The sequence below is a fragment of the Zonotrichia leucophrys genome, chromosome 10, assembly GCF_028769735.1.
Source record: "Zonotrichia leucophrys gambelii isolate GWCS_2022_RI chromosome 10, RI_Zleu_2.0, whole genome shotgun sequence".
Lineage (NCBI taxonomy): Eukaryota > Metazoa > Chordata > Aves > Passeriformes > Passerellidae > Zonotrichia > Zonotrichia leucophrys.
In genome coordinates this window covers 1,514,511-1,524,016 of record NC_088180.1, presented here as the reverse complement: position 1 = coordinate 1,524,016, position 9,506 = coordinate 1,514,511, and the positions used below count along the sequence as shown (strand labels likewise).

At 42.7% G+C, this 9,506-nt stretch overlaps 1 long non-coding RNA gene across 1 annotated transcript; it reads left to right on the top strand.

The window, feature by feature from the left end:
• Positions 1 to 5,103: 5,103 nt before the first annotated feature.
• Positions 5,104 to 8,282, top strand: LOC135452377 (uncharacterized). Its single transcript, XR_010441600.1, has 3 exons — positions 5,104 to 6,184; positions 7,433 to 7,531; positions 7,986 to 8,282. It is a non-coding gene; the product is annotated as an uncharacterized LOC135452377 (long non-coding RNA).
• Positions 8,283 to 9,506: the final 1,224 nt, after the last annotated feature.

Sequence of the window (9,506 nt, the reverse complement as noted above, 5' to 3'; positions counted from 1 at the left end):
TTGGTCAGGATTGGATCCAGGCCAAGGGTATAAAAGTAGCACACTGTACCCCTGCTAACTCGGAAGAAGAAGAGCTGAGACCCTTCACAGACCCTCCAATAAAGCCATACTCGTGGAACAGCCAGTGTCTTCTGCTTCTCCTCTCTCTACCGTCTGCTGGAGCCTTAGGCCAAGGGAAAGCTACCTAGCAAGCAAAGCTGAAATCACAAGAGCTGCCTAATCACTAAGAGCTGAATATTCCCTGCTTGCTAGGGGCTGACCCGCGGCCTTGGTCTGAGAGCGAGCTGGCTTCTGGCACCCAGTCCCCTTGGGGACTGAGCTCTGGAGCTGTAACAGCTTGCATAGGATAAGACCAAGCTAGGCTCATTTACTTCCTGCCCTGGGAGCAGGAAGGAAAGGGGAACACCCTTCTGATAACCTCAGCCCCAGAGGCTGCTGCTTTGCCCAACACCTTCAGCTTGGCTGTAATGTGACCCAGAGCATGCCAGCTATTCACTGTACTGACCCTGGCTCACGTCCTGAGCATGAAAATACATGAACACCACCTAGGAGCTTTTGCTTAATCACTCAGCTATGCAGACACAGGATCCTTACAGGCAAACCACTCTGGACAGGCAGGAAAGAGAATATTCAATACTCTTTTCTAACAATACAATTAGAGATGTTTCCTCTAGAAAAATCAAAGTTCTTGTCTCAAACTGGAATTTAATATAGTAATTTTTATGTTTTGAATGAATTTGTGTGGTCAAGCTATAGTTTGGAAAGGAAACCTAATCCATATAAAGCTAGGAAAAATGTGAAATATAATCCAAGGATGTCTTTCAAAGCAAAGGCTAGATCAAAAGAGAGATCCTCCAGACAGAAGCAGCAGCTCAATTGAAGCAGCTCCATTTGATTCATTATGTAAAACTAAAAAAGATATCCTGGAAGAGAACTTGGGACACCTGCTCTGTTTGCTCCACTAGCACACCTCCTGCTTTATTGACATTTTATATACAATAATGCATTTGAAAAGAAAATGAAACAGCCTGATGAAAAAAAAAAGGAAGAAGTGAGAGAACTGCTCAGTGAAAAGAAAGGATGAAAGAGTGTATTTGTTTTTTTACACGGCTGTGTGTTGCAGACATCTTTTATGACAAATCCTTTCTTTAGGATTTTTCCTCCTGAGAAGCTGAAAGGCCTCAGGAACAAAATGTAAACATTGATTATCTGCTGCTGTGGAATGCAACAGGTGCATCTGTGATTGGGCCCATGTGGTTGCTTCTAATTAATGGCCAATCACAGTCAGCTGGCTTGGACAGAGAGCTGAGCCACAAACCTTTGTTATCATTCTTTCCTATTCTATTCTTAGCCAGCCTTCTGATGAAATCCTTTCTTCTATTCTTTTAGTATAGTTTTAATGTAATATATATCATAAAATAATAAATCAGCCTTCTGAAACATGGAGTCAGATCCTCATCTCTTCCCTCAACCTGAGACCCATGTGAGCACCATCACAGCTGTGAAATATTATTACTAGTTTAATTTGCAGATAACCTCAATATATGATCCAAAACAAACCAAAAATACACAAACAAAATGTATTACAAGCAAAAGACCTTGAAAACAAATGAGCTTCTTAAAGCAAAAGTACAGACGTGTCTCTGGAATTTGAGGTTTAATTTCTGATTCTATTGCCAGGCTAAGAATTGTTGCATATGCCTCCTGAAAAGAGGAGAGACCTGTTACACCCCAAATGAGAGGATTTAGGACAGCAGATTAGTAATCATTCAAACAGAGACTTGTCATGAGCTGTGAACAAACAGCAGCAGCTCATCCAACACTGACACACCTTCAGAAAAATCTGCTCTGTGATTCACAGAGGAGCTGTGATGCAACCTCCAATGCCCTGCTCCCAATTGATAATGAGAGTCTCATGCACTCTACACAAAAAGAAAATCTCTTATATTGTTCCACTGTTATTCTTTTGATTCACCATGGTTTATAACGGCAGTCTTGGCAGAGCCTGAGGGCCCAAGAACAGGCTCTCACAAATGGTGCTCTGTCTATGACAGGCTTTCTAGGATTTACAACAACTCTGGCTTGCTTATTTGAGGAATTCAATTGGAATAGACACATGAAAAGAGTAGTACTCTGCATAGACACTTAAATAACTCAAATATCTTATCCTAGGGTCTGAAATATCAGTCCAAGGAAGACCCAGAGGAGGCTAAGCAAGCATGAAGAATTGGAAGCAAGTGGGCTGATAATTTTTTGTTGTGCAGGAAATCTGAATACACACACCATACCTCCTCTGTAAGTACCAGCAACTCAAGTTGCCTACATGATTTCCAAAAGCTTGCCTGTTTATCATTCTCAAACTCCACAATACAGAATTGATGAGGTATGAAGCAGATTTTCATGATAGCATTTAAAATTCTCTTTGATGCAGAGAATATCTTGTTGATTACATCTGAAAGAAATCTTCTAATTTCCCTAAGCCAAATTATCACATTTTTTTATTCATCCATTTGTTTATTGGATTTTGATCTATGCAAGGAGTAATTGGACAAGTGAACAGAGTAAACAAAGGCATATGACTGTCCTGGTTTAAAAACACCATTGTGTTCAGCAAATTTGCCTTGTCTGTTTAATATAAATAAATTTGCCTTCATCTGTTTAGCATTTTAATAAATTGTTAACAATTGGTATTCTATCTATAGGTCTAAATCAAGGCTCTGAAAAGAAATATTTGGGAAATATGGCTCCATTTCAGGTCCATCTCAGTCCATGTCTTACTTTTGAGATGTCTCACAGCTGTTAGGTATGCTCTCCTAGGCTCCCCTCTTTCCTTGGTGAGAGAGCTGGTGATGCACAGCAGCCAGGTCACCACACAGAGAAGGGACACCACCACCACTCACTCCTCACTGCAGAGCTGTTCCTGTTTAACAGGCCCCCCTTGCTCCTGTAAGGTGCTTCCATTCCTGATCAGGCAGCAACGCTGTTGAGCTTGGTCATTTTTCTGCCTCCAGCTGGTAACCTCATGCCAATACTATCCACTCCCCTTTCCTTGTGATGTTTGTCATCTGCCATCGCTTGGAGAAATAAACCACACTCTGAAATAAACCACACCACAGGCTGAGGAAAGCAGATTCTGAACCACTACTCTCTGCTGGTTTTTGAAGGTGTTGCCTACCATGGAACAGTATGTACCAGTGTGCTGTGCATCAAATCTCAACCACTGACAATGGAGAAAAAAGGATACCTTGTTATCATTTTCTTTGAATTTGATGTCAGAACTCAAAAAGGGGGAAAAAAACTGGCTTGCCTGACAGCAGATCTCAACTCAATGCTACCTTTCCTCAACAAATACTCCCCCAAATTCACAACACACTGGATACTGCTGCACACAGCCCACTCTGACAGCTCATTCCTGTCTAGCTTGGCCACAACATCAGGAAGGTATCATGGGGCTGAGCCAACACAGAGCCAACAGGCTGTTGTTATCAGAACACACTGCAGCACATCACCCAGATCCTCATCCCCCAGCACAAAAGTGCCTTGTCAAATTGCCACTCACTCAGGAGAGCAGTATAAAGTATACAACAGCAGTGAGGATTCAATTCCCAGATGTCACAGCTCTGGGGGGTTTTGTTTTGTTTAGGTTTGTTTTTTTAACAACTCATAGGCACAGCCTCTCTGAATACAGAGCAAATATCTGTGAGAATGGTATAGTGAAGGTGATGAGTGGGATGGGACAGCTTTCTCTTCAGGTCATCAGATATTTGTTTTTTAATTAACTATTTGTTAAAAAAGCAAGTTTCTACTATGACTCCACACACCTTCAATCAGTAAAAAAATCCTTCACTTGCCTTTAACAAGCTAACTGCAGCATTGCAAGGAATTTAAACAGCTCACAAAGAATGCAGTAAATCTCTTGCCCCTTCTCTGTTTGAGGGAATAGTTCTTTAATTGCTTAGCAGAATGATGCTAGAGATCTTTTAAAAAACGCAGGAATTTCAGGCTTAAGCTACACCCACATGTGTAACTGAGAATGGAAAATTCAGTTCTACTGTCTAGGAATTTTTCCAAAAGTGTAATTTTTACAATGGGAAATAAAACTTCCTTTGAAATAATAAATGGACATGACAATTTTAATCAGGAGTCCAGTAAAACGAAATTTCACAGCCTAAGTTTCAGCAGTACAAAGACAATCTGGAACATCACTGGCTTAATCTGCTTCTGGGAAACAGATTGCAGGCTCACAGCAGCAAGATCATGGGACTGCTCACTCCAGAGACCTCCCCAGGAAATCCCTGACCATGGGATAAATTGCTGCTAACAAATAGTGTCATCAGCAGACTAGATTTTAGAGTTTACCTTTGGCAATGGTGAGGGTTGTGCAGAAAACAAGCACTGTGCTTGCTGCACGCTGGTTGAGCCCTCAGAAGGACTTGGCAAGGCAGGCACTGTCTGTTGCCAGGAGAGCGGATCCAATTTCACAGGTCTGTGCAACAAGACCCCTGACAGCTCAGCTGTATGAGCACACCCTGAAAAATACTTAGGGACAGCCAACTGCTACCCAGACATTAAGAGTTTTGACTACAAAAGCTTAAGCAAACAACTTTCTTTTTCTTGGTTTATTTTTGTCTGTGGGGTTTTTTTGTGTTTTTTTTTTTCCTCCCCTATATCAGCGAGAGCTCTTGCAACAAAGTGATCTTTAGGAGCTGGATTCATCAATATCTAAGTAATCCTACACTCACATAAAACAACTTCTTCCCCTCCATCTTGATTACAAGCAAGATGTGGGGTAAGCAATTTAAAGCTCTGTAGCTCAGGACAGTATTAGCAACACCTGCCACCATGTACAAAAATCTCTGTAGAGCATTTTATAAACCAGAAGCCTCCCCTGACCCTGTCTGATGTATGTGAGCTGCTGGGCCAAACCCAGCCCTGCTCAATGGCAGCCGTGGTAGGTGCACAACCTCCTTGAAGCAGGCTGCTGGGAGTTTCTCCCATATTTTCAGGGATACCACAGATATTTGGGATGGAGAGGATGGAGATAGGTGTAGAAGTCGCTCAGGAGCAGTACAGCATCCTCACCGCCCGTGCCTGGCAGCCACGTTGGGCACCCGCCCTGAGGCGCCCCGCACTCCCCTCACGGCGCTCCCGCCATTTTCTCCCGAGGCTTTTGCTGAGCTTCTCCCAAAGGCGAGGGAAGCACCCGAGCCCCCTCAGGCGGGGCTGCTAAAGGAGGGCGGAAATCACCGCCCAGAAATCATTGTTTGGCACCTCCAAGAAGGGTGAAAAGGTCTATGAGGAGAAAAGGTGTCAAACTTGTTTTGACTACGGGCTGAAAAAGACGTCATGGGAAGGTAACGCTGCTGCCAAATCCCGCCCTCGCTCCGGCAGAAATAGCCGCCCTTTGCCTGAGGTGCCCGGGGGGCTGAGGGGAGCCAGGCTGCCCTGCCAGAGCCGGCCCTGGGCACACCCGGGCTCCCTGGGTAACCACCGAGGCCCCAACATGCCTGTCCGACAGTGGGGGATGCCAGGACATCTGCACAGAAAGACCAACGTGCCAAAAACCCACAGAGAAAAGGGCGGTGAAAGCGCCATCTTGCTCGGCGACATGTGGGTTGAACTATACAGTATCAGCCACACAACCTTTACAATCTGCATAGATAAAGCAGACTATTGTGCTGATGTAAAAGTGGCAAAGGGAGGTTATGAAATGGCCCCCAAACTTTTGACTGCACTGCAGAGATCCTCACCCCAGCAGTTGCAATATTATCAGCCTCATCCAAGGGCCCTCCCTTCATAATGGCATTCCCCACAGCACAGAGAGCAGGAAAGACGTCCTTGCCCTTGAGCAGCTCCAGCATGTAATCCAGTATAATTTACAAAAAAGGAGCAAAGATAGAAACCTGTGCAAGTAAAGGGCTCAGGGACAGCCTCTTCCTTTCTGGTGTCTGCCACGAGGGCAGCAAGCTTTGGCAGATGGTCAGGGTGGACAGCAGGACAGCCATGGCTTATGAGGCTTTAGTGAGGTTTGTCATTACCTTGATTTAGTGAGATGAATCAATGCTTGCCTGTCCAAGCCTCCAGTCAAGTAAAACATGCCAGGCCTTGCAAAGAGCAGAGCCCAGAATATCACTCACCTGAAGTCATCTCTGAGACACTTACCTGCAGGGGAATAACAGCTGAGGTAAGATGTTGAATGCCAGCCATAGAAATGATTTGTTTTGTATAAACTTGAGAAAGTGGCTATCAGCCTATATTTCTTATGTTTCTCTGCTTTGTGGTAACTTACATGATTTTGTCTCTTTCCTGTGAGGTAGGATAAACCTCACTTTAAGAGTCCTGAAATTTCAGAGCCTTTTGATCAGGCATGGCAGCTCTAAACATTGTTCTTAAATCACCTGCTCATATCAGCAATACGATAACCCACAAGTTTATAATCACCTAATTGACTGCTGTGGAAGTACAGCAACAGCTCCTTAGAATTGATAGAACAGTCATTGAAACAATATCAACAATTTATCTGCTGCCCATTCTGCAAATCTGAGGAAAGACTTGTTTAATGTCACCACCAACAAAAACTAAAGCTTTTGTATAGTATGTTAGGGTTAATAAAAATCTGGGTTTGTGCAGAAGAGAATAAATTTATGGTTTCTGCAGAAATACACAAGAAAAAACCTCCTGCAAACGCAAGGTAGGCTAGAGTTCTGGCACCATTTCATTATTAAGTACAGTTTTACAGTTGTGCCCAAACATGCCCACATAGAATTTACTGACTGAAGTAAGAGGCAGTGGTGACTTACTGTGTCTTAAAAAAAAAAGGTTGGTTGAGTATTATGTGTAATATAATACACATGAGTGTATTATATTACACCCATTTGGGTATCATGTGTAATATAATACACTCATGAGGGTTTTGCTGCATTACTGATAAGCAGAACTGTGTCTTGTCTTCCTTTTTTTTTATTTGCCTCTTCTTGGGCCCTGGCAGTTGGATTAAGGAAATGGAACTGGAATGTTTATGAGCTAATACCTCTTTTAAAATGAAAGATTTGGTCTCTAGCTCACTACTCTTTGCTAAGATCGCTGCAGTAGGTTAATCCTGCTGGTTTTAGGAAGTAAGTCAATCATCTTCTATAGTTGGATTTTAATTAACAGCACTAGGTAGGCTCTGTCCACTAGAATATTAGTATTGGAATCTAGGAAGTGCTTGGAAGGAAAAATCAGGCTCTGCCTCTTTATGTGGCTGAGATTAATCCTCCTCACCTACCACTGATGTGGAGGATGTTGTTGTGCCTTAGAACAGAGACTTAAGTGAGTCTTGTTACTCTGTAATTCATGAACTCAACCTCTCAGCTTGCTGACAAGAACTTCTATGATTTATCCCTGGACTGCAGAGACTTGAGGGTTTGCTTTTCCCCCTTCCTTTTTACAGCACAACTGGGATGTTTGTGTCCAACATCCTTGTACTCTGGAGTCTTCAGAGTGGCTGAGTCATCATTTTGCCAGTGTTTCTCTGGTCTAATATGGGCAGGTAAGAAAAAAGTCTGTCAATGCCAGAAGCATTTTCCAGCACGCTCCCTGCAAGGCTTCAGACTGAATATTAAACACTGGGCTAAAGTTCAGCACACTCAATCGACAGAAGTTTCATAAACTAAATTGAAGAATTAAACATTTCTGCAGTTTCAAGTGTATCCATAGCACCATGGGCTGAGTGTGGCATGCATCTGAAGCTCTTTAAAAGGGTCATGTACAATTTCTAGTAGAAATAATTCAGTATGGTGTAATAACTTGGCTGAAAGATTTGTATACAAGTTAACAGGAGAGTATTTTTATTTTGGTCTCAAAAAATGATTGAAATTGGTAAAAGCATTTCAAAATATTTTTGAGGTTTATTTTGGGGGGAGGGGGGTTATTTGTTTAATAATCTATGAAAATAGGGCTTAATTAGGAAGCTGACATTTGCATACTGACCTGTTCCTCCATAGGAAGGTGACAGAACAGCTCTCCACACCCATGGAAACACAGCAGCTCCCACCTCCAGCCCACTGTGACATGAGCCTGCACAAAAAAATTTATTGCCAGTTTCCAGAGATTTCACATGCCACTGGTGAATGTCTTAATTACTTGGATTTAATTACCACAGTTCTAGTTGGGTTATGCTTGTGGCTGGCTTTCATCCAGACTGTGCAGCTGTCCTGACTGAGGGAGCAGTTGGTCAATAAAAGGGACTTAACTAGTTAACAGAAAATAAAAATACACAGCTGAGAATGACACACCTACGATTATACTTTAGCTAATAGATAGGATAGTGGCCTGGAAACATGCACTGGGATTCAGCTCTAAACACAGCTTTCTGCTTACCTTGTGACTTTTAGCAAGTCCTAAAAGGTGTTCTGAGCTTTCTTTTCCCCATCTTCAGTTTTAGTTTGTGATTCTGGTTAATTCAAACAGATTTACTAGGGGTATTCAAAAAGCTTTTAAGCTCTTGCATTGGTTTGTGCAGTATGCAGTTTGCATTGTGCATTCTAGCCCATGATTTATAGCTCCAAGGGCCTTACAGTCAGATTGAAACATCCTCTGTCCTGAAGAGCTGACCCCTGTGGGAACAGCTGATCTCTGGGAGGACCAACACCAGCTCTGGTTGATCTGTTCTCAACAATCAGAAGCATTTCAGGTCAGGGTTGAAGATAAACTCTTCAGGTCTGTCATGGAGTCTGATAAAGGACCAGACAAAAGAGGGGATGGTGTGGGATACAGCCAGCACAACTGGAGAGACCAATGGAGAGGCATGGAGAATAAAGCTGCAGCAATAGAGGGGACTGGAGGCTGCACCTGAGAGCATTCTGACATCTCTCAGAATGTGTAACAGCTCTGGCTGTTGCTACTAAAGGAATAAAATACCATTCTGAGAAAGGATATAGAAGCTCAGCAAAAGCTTGCTGGAAAAGGAGCAAAAGGTTTTATAAATCATATTGGATTTTGTAGAAAAAGAATGATATGTAGAAATGGGATGCAAGTTCTGCACAGGCAGGAGAGGAAACCTGCAAGAGAACAGGATGCATGTTTTCCCAAAGCAAATTCCTTGCACTTCAATGATCACTAGTCTGTGGATTGATCTTCAGACATTTAGCCAAAATGGTATTTTGACTGGAACTTGTTGTGGAGGGTCCAACACTTGAATGAGAAGCTGACTCTCCATCCTCTACATTTGAAATAAATTCATTCTTTCCTAAGGTAGAAAAAGAAACCCAATTCTTTCAGGATGTTTGCTTGAGGCAGCATTTTGCTTTTGTTTTTTATTTTACTCCACTTCTGATGAGAAGTAGCTCCAGTTCAAATGCCTTAATAACAATGTTAAGTCCTCATTTTCATGTCACAAGCCATTTCATGCCAGTATGACTTATGCTTGAGAATTAAGCCCAGGGTGTCCATGACTTCTCACTTCTCCAGGATCCTGAGGATGCAATTTTTATACCTGACACAGGCCTGTGCAGAAGCTGCAGCAT